The following is a 14,259-nucleotide window of genomic DNA, read 5'->3' on the forward strand; positions in this document are numbered from 1 at the left end:
AAAACTTTAAATAAAAAATACAGTGGTACCTCAGGTAAAGAACTTAATTCGTCTGTCATAACCCTGAAACTGTTCTTAACCTGAAACACCGCTTTAGCTAATGGGGCCTCCTGCTGCCGCTGTGCTGCCGGAGCACGATTTCTGTTCTCATCCTGAAGCAAAGTTCTTAACCTGAGGTATTATTTCTGGGTTAGGTGGAGTGTGTAACCTGAAGCGTATGTAACCCAAGGTACCACTGTATTAAGAAGAAGGAAGGAGGAGGAGGAGGAGGAAAGGTGTTGCAATGGAGGAGGGCAGGGGAAAGAAAACTCCTGGCACTCATTCTTTCTTGCTACAGAACTAAAAGATTTCTCCTCTTTTCTCCTTTTTCTCTTGGATTAGCGGTCACCCTAAGGGAAACAGGTCCCCCCCCCCAGAGGAAATGGACCGATCTATGACATCAGCTCAGAATCCCAACCTCACTTTGAGACCCAGCCTTGGCTCAACAGCTCTTGGTTGCATTAGCTGATTTTTAAATTTTATTTTAAAAATCACATATCGGACCGCGAGGAAGCGGGAGTGACAAGCAGCCAAGTCTGAAGATGGGAAAAGAGGAAGACCCTAGGGGGCTTGGAGAAGGAGGCGGCCGCAGGAGGGGAGCTGAAGTCCCAGCTGCAGAACCAGCAGCCTCTGCCTGGCAGCCGAGGGCGGCGGGACCCAGCCATGTTGGTGACCCCGGCAGCGTGGAGGCTGCTGGGGACGCCAGGAGAAGTCCCCCTCCTGAGGCCTGGGGACCCAGCCCCCTCGTGGCGTAGCGTGGGTTGTCAGCACCCGGGGCAAGGCAAGTAATTTGCGCCCCCTAACCTGTGGATTTGGGCCCCCTAACCCTAACCCCCAGATGTTGCGCCCGGTGCGGCCGGCCCCCCCTGCACCCCCCACGCTACGCCACTGACCAGCAGCCCTGCCTCCCCCCTCGTGGCCTGGAAGAGCAAAATGAAGAAGACCAGAGCTCTCTGCCCCCCCGAGCCAGAGGAGGCGGCGAAGCAGCTGTAGGACGTGGGGTCCCTGCAAGAGCAGCCTGGCCTCCCCGCCCCGGAAGAGCAGAGCAGCCAAGGGCCACAGAATCCACCTGCCGAGGCTGCCAAGGGGCCGGAGCCCCCGCCTGGCCACTAGAAAGAGCAGCTGGAGCCCAAGGCCAAGAGGACCCCCTCATGCCTCAGTTCCCTCGTCTCCAGGGTCCAGAAGGCCTTCGAAGCGGCGCCGCCCCTTGCGCCCAGCCCCAGCCGGAGCGGGGCGCCGGCCAAGAGGCGGCTGCTGGGCATGAGGCTGAGGCGCCGGCTGCGTGTGTCCCTCCGCATAGGAACAGCGCCGCGTCCCAGGACAAGCTCTGCTAAGCCCCGCCCCCAGGCTCGGGTCTCCTCCGAAGAGGAGGAAGTGAAGCCCCGCCTCCTTCCACCTCGCGGCTCCATCCCGAACTGCCCTCAGCCTGCGTCAGGAAGCCAGCAGCCTTGATGGACAGCTCACGGAGGAAGAACATGGGGAAGCGGGGCGCCGGGCTGGCCAATGGGAGGCGGCGCCCTGGCGGCGCCGGCCAATCAGCGCGGGAGGGCGGGCGGAGGAGGAGGCGGGCGGGAGAAGGGAGTCGCTTCGGGGCGGAGGCTGCGGACTCGCTTGGGCGTCGAGGTGCAGGGCGGACGCGGCGCGGAGGGCAGGACGGAGGGCAGCTGGCCTAAGGCTCCCCGGAGACGGAAAGGTGAGCTTTGAATCCAGACATGTGTTCGGCTCTGTCTTTCCTCGGCTCGTGTCCTGAGGGGGGAGGTGCTTGTCTGCTCCACTTGGATTCATTTCTCCAGCTTTTCTGGTGGCCGCTGCTTCGGGTTGAAATCAGAGGCTGGCTAATGTAATTCTAACCTTGGCCATATATTTTGCTTAATTCTTCCAGAATTGCCCCCACCCCTAATTGAGAATGCCTTTCAGGAGCTGCAACAAAACAAACTGAAGAGCTGAGAAATGTTCCCACCCATCTGATTGCCTTAATGCACTTTCCTTAAGTCCCCCAGACAGTTCATTGATTTGGGAAACATGGATGTTGGAAACTTGAGACTTGCTCCCATCTTCATGAGGATGAAATGTTCACTTTCAAATGTACCGTATGCCTTACTTTTGGGTCCCCTGAAGCCCGCAAATCAGTTCCTATAGTAAAACTACATACAATATTATAAAACAGAGTAACAACTTCAGTTTTTAAAATGAGAACAAGAATGCTGAGAACAATTTTTTTTATTTGGATACCTGGTGGAAGAGATTAGTCTCTACTAACTTTTCTAAGAGTCTACTTAGTAGAATGAGCTTGGCATAGATTTCTTAGGAATACTATAAAGGCTGCCACTATCCAAAAAGCTTTACTTCAATACAGAAATGCAAGGTTGAGTTGTTGAGTGTAGTCTCAATATTCTCTCTGTCTGTCTCTCTCTCTCTATGAACTTTGCTATATGTCTTTTGAAGGTTTTTGGGATCAAAGTTGTTCATTAAATATGCTACATTTCCTAGCTCTTGCGCTTTAAATTTTCTAGCCTGGAGCTATTTGCTGCAAACTGGCCTAGTGTACCCTTGAGGCCCTTTTGTGAAGCCAATTTGCTCCCATTAAAATGAAATCTAGTTTCTCAGCATTCTCAAGATCCTGGCCCTTGTCGTGTAAGAGAAGCCTTAGTTGAATAAGTTATACTTGAATAAGTTACCTGTTACAACCTACGTTAGTTTAGCGTGTTCCTGTAATCAGTAGATTTAAGTCTTATATATATTTTTTTCAAATTCTTTTTATTTTATTTCCAGCATAAAATACACCCCCCCCAAAAAGAAAACCACAGTCTTATATTTTATAGTGGGAATTATCTCTGGAAGTAAAAACCTAGGTCATGACATTTAATATTTTTATTTATGTTCTAAGTACTTAATACTTGTTTCCATTTCAGATCTTGTGAAAAGCGGTATGATAATTGTGTGGTGCTGGACTTTCTGTATAGAGGCTTTCATCCTGTTGTTGTTGTTGTTGTTTAGTTGTTTAGTCGTGTCCGACTCTTCGTGACCCTCTGGACCAGAGCACGCCAGGCACTCCTGTCTTCCACTGCCTCCCGCAGTTTGGTCAGACTCATGTTGGTAGCTTTGAGAACGCTGTCCAACCATCTCGTCCTCTGTTGTCCCCGTCTCCTTGTGCCCTCCATCTTTCCCAACATCAGGGTCTTTTCCAGGGAGTCTTCTCTTCTCCTGAGGTGGCCAAAGTCTTGGAGCCTCAGCTTCAGGATCTGTCCTTCCAGTGAGCACTCAGGGCTGATTTCCTTCAGAATGGATAGGTTTGATCTTCTTGCAGTCCATGGGACTCTCAAGAATCTCCTCCAGCACCATAATTCAAAAGCATCAATTCTTCGGTGGTCAGCCTTCTTTATGGTCCAGCTCTCATTTCCATACATCACTGCTTTCATCTTAACGTAAACTAATTTAGAGAGGTTTGTGGAAGGACAGTTTCCGATATCCTCTTCCTCATGAAGCCACCTGTGTCCCAAATAGTCTGTCCAGAGAATCAGAAGGGGGTTCCAGAACCATGTGAGATGGTGTGCAGGGGAGTGGAGGGGTAGAAAACACTTTTGTGGATTTCTTTAAGTTAACTTGCTTTAGGATCCACGATCTGGCTGATCTCCCTCCACCATGATGTCTTAAACTCCTCCTATTTTATTTTCCCCCCCATGAGGACTCCCCCATCCAGAGATGATTTTCAGGGGGTGTAGGTGACTTCAGAGGTCAGGAGGGGACAGGAAACTTTTCTTTCTTCACCATCTTTCCCAAGCCATATTAATGACTTTGCAATGATGTGTGTTGCAAAAACCCAGTCTTGAACTTTAACCCAACTTTTTAATTTTTACTTATTATGAATTAACTTAGAAATCTTAGGAAACTGCATAACATAGCTGAAGTTTTCAGAGCAGTGAATATGGGGGACTGCAATAAATACCTGGATCTTCCCTGATCTTCTTGATAAGATATATATCTTCCAAGAGATACTGTCATACTTTGCAATCTTTCTGGCTTTTCTGCTAATCACAAACACTGGCTTATTAATTCAGACAACACATTAAACCAAAATAAGCAGCCTTCTGTAACAGGTGCTTGACCTAATGTCCAAATGGACAGTGTTTGTTGCTATAGCATCTGCAATACAGGCCTGACCCTTGAGACTATAAAAACGTCTATATCATTATCTAGCTACAGTATTGTGCTGATCTAAATGAGACAGCTTTTAGTCGTAAAGGGAGCTTCCTAGTTAGGAGGAGTTGCCACGAAAGGGGAACGAGCTCTTGTCATACAGAAATGTGTATACTTGTTGTGCGTGCAGATTATGTAATATGCCAAATGGTTACTCTTGCAGGCTGTTTCACAAGTGTCAGTTGTTACTGAGTTTAAATTCAGTTGAAGTGCAAAATGAGCTCCTAACTTCCATTGTTAACATAGTCTTGGTTGGAGGAGAAGGAATTAACTGATAGGCCAGGACAACACTGAATGGTTTGATTCTTTGCTGTTGCATGACTACCCAATTTTACTATACTGTGGAATCAGCGTTCGAAATTAAATGGTCGCCAGCCGGTTTTCTGTGACTCATTCCACCTAGCAAAGGAGATCTTGAGATCTCTGGCTAGTGTTCCCTTTCTGTTTGCTCCCCAGGAAGCTTTTTGATATGCTAAATAAGCTGTGAAGAAGCAGTTGTGAGGGGACAGACACTTTGTGGTTTGCAAACAAATGGATTGCTTCTCTCTTGCAGAGGTGGGGCGCAGCAGGGGAGGTCTAGCTGTTTTGCTGTGACTTGGCAAACTGAAAGAAAATGGTTCACCCCAGTGAGAGCCAGTGTGGTGTCTTGGTTAGAGTGCCTGTAGGACTAGGACTTGGGAGACCCTGGTTCGAATCCCCACTCAGCCATGAAGTTCACTGGGTGTTGCTGTCCTCTGCGTGCCTAAACTTAAGTCCCAACGTGTTCTCTTTATGACCTGTTTTGCTATGGCTGGTCACAACCCTCTAAATACCATATATGCTCAAATATATAAAAGGATGTCACATAGAGGAGGGAGAAAGGTTTTTTTCTGCTGCTCCAGAGAAGCGGACACGGAGCAATGGATCCAAACTACAAGAAAGAAGATTCCACCTAAACCTTAGGAAGAACTTCCTGACAGTAAGAGCTGTTCGACAGTGGAATTTGCTGCCAAGGAGTGTGGTGGAGTCTCCTTTTTTGGAGGTCTTTAAGCAGAGGCTTGACAACCATATGTCAGGAGTGTTCTGATGGTGTTTCCTGCTTGGCAGGGGGTTGGACTCGATGGCCCTTGTGGTCTCTTCCAACTCTATGATTCTATGATTCTATGACCACAAATTGCAAAAAGAACCAAATATATTCTCTCTCTCAAAAATAACAGAAAATGCTGCTCTGCATTGGGGAGAAAAATGGTGACTAGCCATTCTGTTTTTGTGCCCGTAACTCAGGAGCCATGTGGCAATCAGCTTTCCTATCCCAATTTATAACACTGTGGAATATGTATGCTGTCTGAATGTGTCATCTGAATTTAAAAAATTATTGTGGCAAGATAAAACTGTGTATGCTTTGAAACTGCTTTAGTAACAATTAAACATTTTTTTTAAAATCTGATTCTTGTACAGTGCAGTGAAGACTGCCACATTTGCCTAAAGGCTACTGAGATGTTAGTTAGGGTTCTCCTGTGTCTGAACAGGCCTTCAGTCTAAGCATAGCTTGAAACTATGAGGTACTGTAGGACTTTCATGCAAATATATTAATAACCATTTAAGTTTGGTGGTACTTGGCTTTCGATTATGTATTTTAAAGTGAAACTTGTTTTGTGTATTGACAGCATAAACTGGAGTTGCTGTGTGAGTTTAGAGTTGTGGAACTGCCTGCTCCTTGCACTATGTTCAGATTGCATATTATAAAAGCATGACTCTTTCTTACTTAGACAAACATTTGCTTTAGAGGCATTTGGTTGATTTCATGTATGTGACCTGTAATTAGTTGTGCTGACTTGGCTTGGCAGGGTAGGGTGGTAGGCTATACAAGCATTTGAGAAGGTAAGAAATGTTGTTTGCTAAATAGACCTTAAGTTGGGTGTAACTTCAGTCTAGGGGGAAAAGCAAGACTCTCCAAGGTCTCTTAGGATGTTTTAGCTGCTTATGAATTGGGTTTTTCCCTTGCACATGCTATATATATATTGAGACACTTTAAGGCAATTCCAGTTCATGTATGGAAGAATGACCAAAGGTAGACAAGTAACAGAGCTCTTGAGTGAGATTCAACCCTGGGTTCTAAGAATTTCCTGATAAAATTCTCAAGATAGAAAAGGTTTCCATTTTTTGATAACTCTGGGTTGTACTTCCCTAGAGGGGAAGCATTGCTGAGAAGCAGGGCAATAGGTAGAAGGTAAAAATTCAGCCATGAAGCTCACTAGGTGGCTTTAGGCTCAGAGACAATGGCGTATCCAATGTACCTTACAGTGTGGTAGAGGATAAAGTGGAATAGCTCCATGTCTACCATCTTGAGCTCCGTGAAGCAATGTGAGAATCCAAAGGAGACCGATATATGTAGTTGACATTCATAATGACAGCACTCTTTAATACTCTAGTTTAGGAAGGCTTTCTTTGGGTCACTTCAATTGTGATTTAGACTGATTTTTTGCATCGTCTTCCGCATGTAATATGAAAATCACTGCTTTTGATTCCTTTTGTCTGAAAATCAGCATATATTTGGGGTAATAGTCTGAGTGAATTCATATTGCTTATGCCTCTTGCAAGTTAGCTTAAGGCAAACATTTTATGAAAAAAGGTTTTGGTGTACCCCTCAAAAGAAAAAGCAGACAAAGTCTAATGAATTTTAAAGCACTACTAAAGTTTGTATAAAATCGATTATCCCAGTAGTTTATTTGGGGAGCATTAGGCAAGGTACAAGTTTGTCATCTGAAAAAATGTCTAGGGAAATATATTAATCCCTGTGGAAGTACTGTATAGTTTGTGGTTCAACTGGAAATACAGGTTAGTGGATCATGAGCCTTGATAATGACACAAAGTCCATGTCTTTAAAGGTTAATCAACCAAGGAACTTAATTTCATCACTATATCGGAACTGTGACAAGTGTTGTATTCCCATAGAAACCACAATAATCAGCATCAAGAGCTACATTTCCGTAGTACTTTCTATTTTGAGATAGCAGTGCATTGCATGCTTTTCTTCAGAAAAGACATACAACCTGGTAACATGTCGGGAAAGAATTATGGATTGAAACAGTGGAATGATCGTATGCCTTCTTACTCAAAAGCGGCACAAATTACATTGCGTGTGGTTTAACTGTGGCATTTACCTGATTTACTACCTAGCCTTAATGCTATCAGTTATTTATTTGACTTAATGGTTATTGCATAGCTAGTATGCAAATTAAGCTTAATTTAAACAATCTAGTTTTTGAAATACCTGGAGAAAACACGGATGTTACTAGTGGCCAACATAAAAACACATTATACTACGCAAACTTTCTAAAGTGGAAAGTAAGCAGGGAATAAGATGAAGGCAGAAGTATAAAGGTATGGGTTTTTTTGGCATTAATATGACATTTATATTTAATCTGGAAAAACAAGTGGTATCTGCAGTGCAGTGTGGTTTGGTTCAATGTTCCAACCATACCGTTCTATTCCCCATCCTCTGTTTTATTTTTCTCCATCAGCATTCTGTGCTTAGTGCCCAATGAACTGTTTTGGGTTGGTAGCCCCTTAAGGGCAATATCCATGATTCCACATGTGAGCAGGTAAGACAGAATTTCCTCTCCCCCACCCCAGGTTCCCCGAAATTTGCTTTGCAGAGTCCCCAACTCTCAAGGAGAAAAAAAGAAATGGGAAATACTGTTAGGTGAATACTGCTCATTTCATGGGCAGACTGAAACCTTTGCCATTTTTTAATTACATTTATATTTCACTTTCCCTCCAAGGTGCTTAACGTGGCACACGCAGTTTCTCCCACTCTCACATTTCATCTTCGCAACAACCCTGTGAAGTAGGAACTGCTGAGAGGCAGTAAGTGGCCCAAGGCCACTCAGTCAGCTGTGTGGGACTATGGACTCTAGTCTCCCAGAACTCTAACCACTACACCACACGGGCTCTCAGGACATCATGCCGGTTTGTATGCCATCCTTAGTCTTTTATTTTAAAGGTTTTGTGCACTTCTGCAAAACTCAGGGTTTCTCTTAGCTTGCTTAAACTTCCCTCTTGTGAATGGAAGGAGCATTTTTGACTATATAATCACCAGCAAGCAGATAATTGAGATCACTATTAGCAGTTCACACATATTTCTTCTACCACTTAAATGAAAAAATGTGAATTAAAATGGTAATTGATGGGCCACAGTAGAGGAAGTATGAAACGAAATTATTCAGGGATCTGCTCAAAGTCTTCATAAAACTTTCTGTAATTTGGAGCAAAGAAGGTGGCAATACTTAAACATGAAACCCACCGTACTCTACTGCAAATAATTCTGGACAGGGCTATATTTAAGTTATAATGGTCGATTCGTCTTGTATATTCCCAAGAATACAGTTCTTGTTTTAAAATAAAGCCTCTAGCGCATCACTCATACTCTGACCCATGAAATAGCAGTAAGCTCATGTTACAGGCTGCTTCTAAATAGTTTTGCCCTCAGAATTTCTTCACAAAATAGTGTGGAAAGAATATGTTGGGAAAATTAAGCTCTGCTTCCTGTTAGGCTGCATGCCACATATTCTTATCCCCTTTGGTAGGTTTTAGGGCAGATGAAAAACCTGCTTCCCTTATCTCAGACTTGCAGAACTACCTCGTAGAATGAAATAACCAAAGCCCCAAACATTAAGATGAATGCCTGTAAGAGCAGAGATTTCTAGCGCAAGAGAGAGATAAAGAAGAATAACTGAACTTGTTGCATGTGAAAGCTAATTGCTATCTGGTGTTCTACTTTGCAGAAGGTGCTGTTCCACTTTAGGCACCTGGTTACCTGGATAGGTAATGGTAGTATCTGCGAGCTGTGCAGACTCTGGTTTAGGGTATCAGCAGAGGAATTACAGTGGTGCCCCGCAAGACGAATGCCTCGCAAGACGGAAAACTCGCTAGACGAAAGAGTTTTCCGTTTTGGAGGTGCTTCGCAAAACGAATTTCCTATGGGCTTGCTTCGCAAGACAACAATGTCTTGCGAGTTCCTGCTGGTTTTTTCCCCTTCCCCCCCTTTTTCTAAGCCGCTAAGCCGCTTATCAGCTGATCCGATCAGCTGATAAGCCGCTAAAAGCTGCTAATAGCGTTAATCCGTCAATGGGCTTGCTTCGCAAGACGAAAAAACCACTAGACAAAGAGAATCACAGAACGGATTCTTTTCGTCTTGCGAGGCTCCACTGTAGTACTGTGAACAGTTTATATTAAAGAGCTGTGTTCTTGCATTGAATACAATCCCACAATATATTGGGATGCCTTTCTAGCTTAGATAGGGTATAGACTGTGGAATTCAAAGTAGCACTAATGAGATTTGACCTGTCAGTGCAGCCTTTCTGCTTGCCTGATGGAACGGCCTTCCTCCTATGTATCTGTATGCTCCCAGCTCCCCTCACCATTCTGGTTATCATAGAATGGTAGAGTTGGAAGGGTCCCGGAGAGTCATCTAGTCTGACCCCTTGTGATGTAGGAATCTCAACTAGACCATACTTGGCAGAGGCCATCCAAACTCTGCTGAAAAACTACCACGGAAGGAGAGCCCCATTGTGCTAGCAGGACTTACTGGACTGGCTCCCGTTAGTGTAACTACTTAGTTGACTCTGTACAGTGGTGCCTCGCAAGACGAAAATAATCCGTTCCGCGAGTCTCTTCGTCTAGCGGTTTTTTCGTCTTGCGAAGCAACCCTATTAGCGGCTTAGCGGATTAGTGCTATTAGCGGTTTAGCGGATTAGCGGCTATTAAAGGCTTAGCAGCTTAGCTGCTAAAAGGCTATTAGCGGCTTCGTGGCTTAGAAAAAGGGGAAGGAGAAAGCGAAAAAAAATCGGAACACTCCCAAGACGTTTTCGTCTTGCGAAGCAAGCCCATAGGGAAATTTGTCTTGCGAAGCAGCTCAAAAACGGAAAACCCTTTTGTCTAGCGGGTTTTCCGTCTTGCGACGCATTCATCTTGCGGGGCACCACTGTATCTTTCTGTAGCTAAGCCAAAGAACGAGTAATTGAAATAATCACATATTCTTCCCCTACCTACATGGGCCTCCATTTCTCCCCTTCCTCTGTTGCCCTGTGTATACACAGAAATATTAAACAAGAATCCTGAATTGACTGATTATGTAATAAACTAATTCAGACAAAGTACAGGGGGAAATCATTTTTGAAAACTAGGCATCTCTTCCTGTTAGAGTAAGATGGTTAGGAATGAGCCCTGGGGGGGGGGGTTGAGGGAGACCACCTTAGCCTGAATATTGGGGTCTATAGATGGTTGGCATCTCCTCAGGGTGAGGGGCATTAGGAACCTGTCATACCTGTTTGTTGTAAAATGCTGTGTACACAGATGGTACAGTATAAAATAAAATAATAAAGGTGCTGTCTTATTAAGGCAGGATCAGTCTATTAGCCAGGATAGATAAGTGGAACCTCTTACATGCAGACGCTGTGGACATACAACGGTGGAGGGATGCTGTTCTCTTGTGCTGCTTGAAGCCTTTGCCAAAAGGAGAGATGGCTTTTTCAAGGGGGGGGGGAGTTGAATTAGGAAAATTCCTAATTGTCAGGGCTGGTCGTTGTCCTCTTCAGATCACCACACAAACGCTTCTTGTTCTTTTATAACTTTTTATTGCGTATTAACAAACCATCTTGTAAACGGTTCTTATCTTTAACTATTCTTCCTCAGAGTCCCTTATTTCAGATACCTTCTGAGCTCTGCTTCTCTGTGACCAGCCACTCTTAAAATGGCGAAGGCGCCATTGTTCCTTTCGCTTTCCCGCTATTTTTTCTACCCTCCTGGCTAGAGCTTGTATCTCCCCTTCTCCCAATCTGAGCTAGAATTTAGCCCTTGCCTTTCCTGGGAACAGCCGGTCCCTCCCTGTTGTTCTCTTCTATTAGCTTCACTGCTCTCCTCCCCACCTTGGGGAAAAGATTATACCAAAAATATAAGGCACATTGGCATAAATATTAACATTTAAATTTATTTAGAGCATTGATCAAGTTCTCAGTGTGCATTAGAAGTACAGTGGTGCCTCGCAAGACGAAAAGAATCCGTTCTGTGATTCTCTTCGTCTAGCGGTTTTTTCGTCTTGCGAAGCAAGCCCATTGACGGATTAGCAGATTAGCGCTATTAGCGGCTTTTAGCGGCTGATCGGATCAGCTGATAAGCGGCTTAGCGGCTTAGAAAAAGGGGGGGAGGAAAAAAAACCGCAGGAACTCGCAAGACATTGTCGTCTTGCGAAGCAAGCCCATAGGAAATTCATTTTGCGAAGCACCTCCAAAACGGAAAACTCTTTCGTCTAGCGAGTTTTCCGTCTTGCGAGGCATTTGTCTTGCGGGGCACCACTGTATACCGTAAATTAATAGAGACCATCTGTAGAATAGCAAGTGGCTGGGCATACAATGCCTGGCGTGCCTGGAGTGCCTGGTGTGCTCTGGTCCATGGTGTGACGAAGAGTCGGACACGACTAAATGACTAAACAACAACAAGAAGACATACAATAAGAAGTTTATAAAGGTCACCAGGAAAACATTTCATAATCCTTTCCACACTGTGCCACACATTTGTTAAGTTGGGGAGAATTTGTTCTTTAAACACTGGTTACTTACACATCAGAAGTGGTTACAAACACACTTCAATGAATAATTTTTCATTTTAGCTACTTTGGGCTACTGGAAAAGTCTTTTGAAGTATTTAATACGCAACATGAATAGTTTGATCTCCGAAGAAGCCAAACATGTAAAATCAAGTCTCTGTTGATTTATGACATTAGTGTCAGGGAAGAGTTAGAAGTTCCCAGTTTTCCAGAGGGAGAAAGTTTTCCCAAACTTCCACTGGCTGTGTGTGGGTGAGTGAAAATGCAGATATTGGTACAGTGGTACCTCAGGTTACATGTGCTTCAGGTTACATACGCTTCAGGTTACAGACTCCGCTAACCCAGAAATATTACCTCAAAGTTAAGAACTTTGCTTCAGGATGAGAACAGAAATTGTGCTCCGGCGGCGCAGCAGCAGCAGCAGGAGGCCCCATTAGCTAAAGTGGTGCTTCAGGTTAAGAACAGTTTCAGGTTAAGAACGGACCTCCAGAACGAATTAAGTACTTAACCCGAGGTACCACTGTATTATCAATGAAATCACAGTCTTGTAGGTGTTGAATACTAATGGTTCTTGCCCTAATTTCTGTGTTCTTTCAGATTTTGAGTATGGCCAGAATGACTGACCTAGTTATGCTGTCAGTACAGTGGTGCCTTGCAAGACGAAAAGAATCCGTTCTGTGATTCTCTTCGACTAGCGGTTTTTTCGTCTTGCGAAGCAAGCCCATTGACGGATTAGCGGATTAGCGCTTTTAGCGGCTTTTAGCAGCTTATCTGCTGATCGGATCAGCTGATAAGCGGTTTAGCGGCTTAGAAAAAGGGGGGCAGGAAAAAAACCCAGCAGGAACTCGCAAGACATTGTCGTCCTGCGAAGCAAGCCCATAGGAAATTTGTTTTGCGAAGCACCTCCAAAACGGAAAACTCTTTCGTCTAGCGAGTTTTTCGTCTTGTGAGGCATTCGTCTTGCGGGGCACCACTGTAATTGCTTCAAATCTGAGGCTTAAATGTGATGGCAGCAAACCTTTTTAGAATCATGGCATTGTAGAGTTGGAAGGGACCCCGAGTCTCACCCAGCCCACCCCCCTGCAATCCAGGAATGTCAACTAGATCATCCATGACAGATTGCCATCCAGCCTCTGCTTCGAAACCTCCAAGAAATGAGTGTCCACCACCTTGTACATAAAGATGGATGGATTTATTTTTTTAAGAGCAAAAGCTGATAATGGTGAGGGATGCTAACCTCTCTGCAGATTGTCTTCCTGGGACTCAGCTATACATCTGGAAATAAAACGTTTTAGGTGTTTTTAAGTGCAGTATACAATGTGACACTAGATGGCGAAAATTCAATGTATTTTTAAAAACACATTTTTTAAAAAAGCATTTTCAGAACTTTTTAAAATAGTGTGTAGTTTCCACTCTGGACACTTCAAATTTCAGCCAGCTCTGTGGTAAACTCATCTAAGAGAAAAGTGTCTGTGTGCAAGCAGGGGGTGCAAAGGGGATTCAGCTCTCTTTTTGATCAGGTTTTTCGCCCACTCAGTCAGATTTCAGAGCACTGTCTCACTTGAAAACAAAATTCTGCATCCCCAATGTATTAGTAAAACTGAACATATTGTGGCATTCCAGTTACTGTATTTTTTTAAAAATAATATTTATTGAGATTTTACAAACATTAAAAAGTTTCAAAGTTTAGACTTAACAAATAAGAACAAAAAATAACCTTAAAAAAGAAAAAAAACTACAAAAGTACAAAAACAGAACACATGAAAAATACAAAATAGAAAACAGTTAACAAAAAGAAAAAAAGAAAAGAAAAAGATCAATAATTTCGTATCTTATACTTCATTTACTAGTTTCCTGACCTCCTCACACCTCCCTTTTTGTATTCCAGTTCAGATATTTAATTCAGCAAATCCTTACCCTCTGTCATTTATCTTTACTCAGTATCTTAACCTATCATAACCATGGGTTTATAACCATTGTCAATCCATATTTACATATTCTTGATAATCTTTTTACCAATACCACTTAGTTTCCATCCGACATCATTTTAACATTCCTTAATTTTACAGTATTTCTGCAAATAGTCTTTAAATTTCTTCCAGTCTTCTTCCACCGACTCTTCTCCCTGGTCACGGATTCTGCCGGTCATTTCTGCCAATTCCATGTAGTCCATCACTTTCATCTGCCATTCTTCCAGTGTGGGTAAATCCTGTGTCTTCCAATACTTTGCAATCAGTATTCTTGCTGCTGTTGTTGCATACATAAAAAAGTTCTATCCTTCTTTGGCACCACTTGGCCCAGTTACTGTATTTTTAAATAAACCACCATAAGGCACTCTGTGATTTTCCTTTGCTTGGCTAGTATGGTATTGCAGTTTTCACTGGGGCTTTAAAACTTCCCTTTTTTGGTGCACTTGGGGTTGCTGTTCATGAATATCT

At 43.7% G+C, this 14,259-nt stretch overlaps 1 protein-coding gene across 3 annotated transcripts in view; it reads left to right on the plus strand.

Moving 5' to 3' along the window:
- Positions 1-1,581: 1,581 nt before the first annotated feature.
- PACSIN2 (protein kinase C and casein kinase substrate in neurons 2) overlaps positions 1,582-14,259 on the plus strand; it is a 55,031-nt gene continuing 42,353 nt past the window's right edge. For 2 of the 3 annotated variants that reach the window (XM_083503449.1, XM_083503451.1), the window contains exon 1: positions 1,593-1,732. The gene's annotated coding sequence lies outside the window, so the exon portion shown is untranslated. Of the gene's footprint in view, positions 1,733-14,259 lie in introns of all 3 variants that reach the window. The other variant, XM_083503452.1, reaches the window with a different exon arrangement.

The sequence above is a fragment of the Podarcis liolepis genome (genome assembly GCF_965112155.1).
Source record: "Podarcis liolepis genome assembly, chromosome: 5".
In the NCBI taxonomy this organism is placed as follows: domain Eukaryota; kingdom Metazoa; phylum Chordata; class Lepidosauria; order Squamata; family Lacertidae; genus Podarcis; species Podarcis liolepis.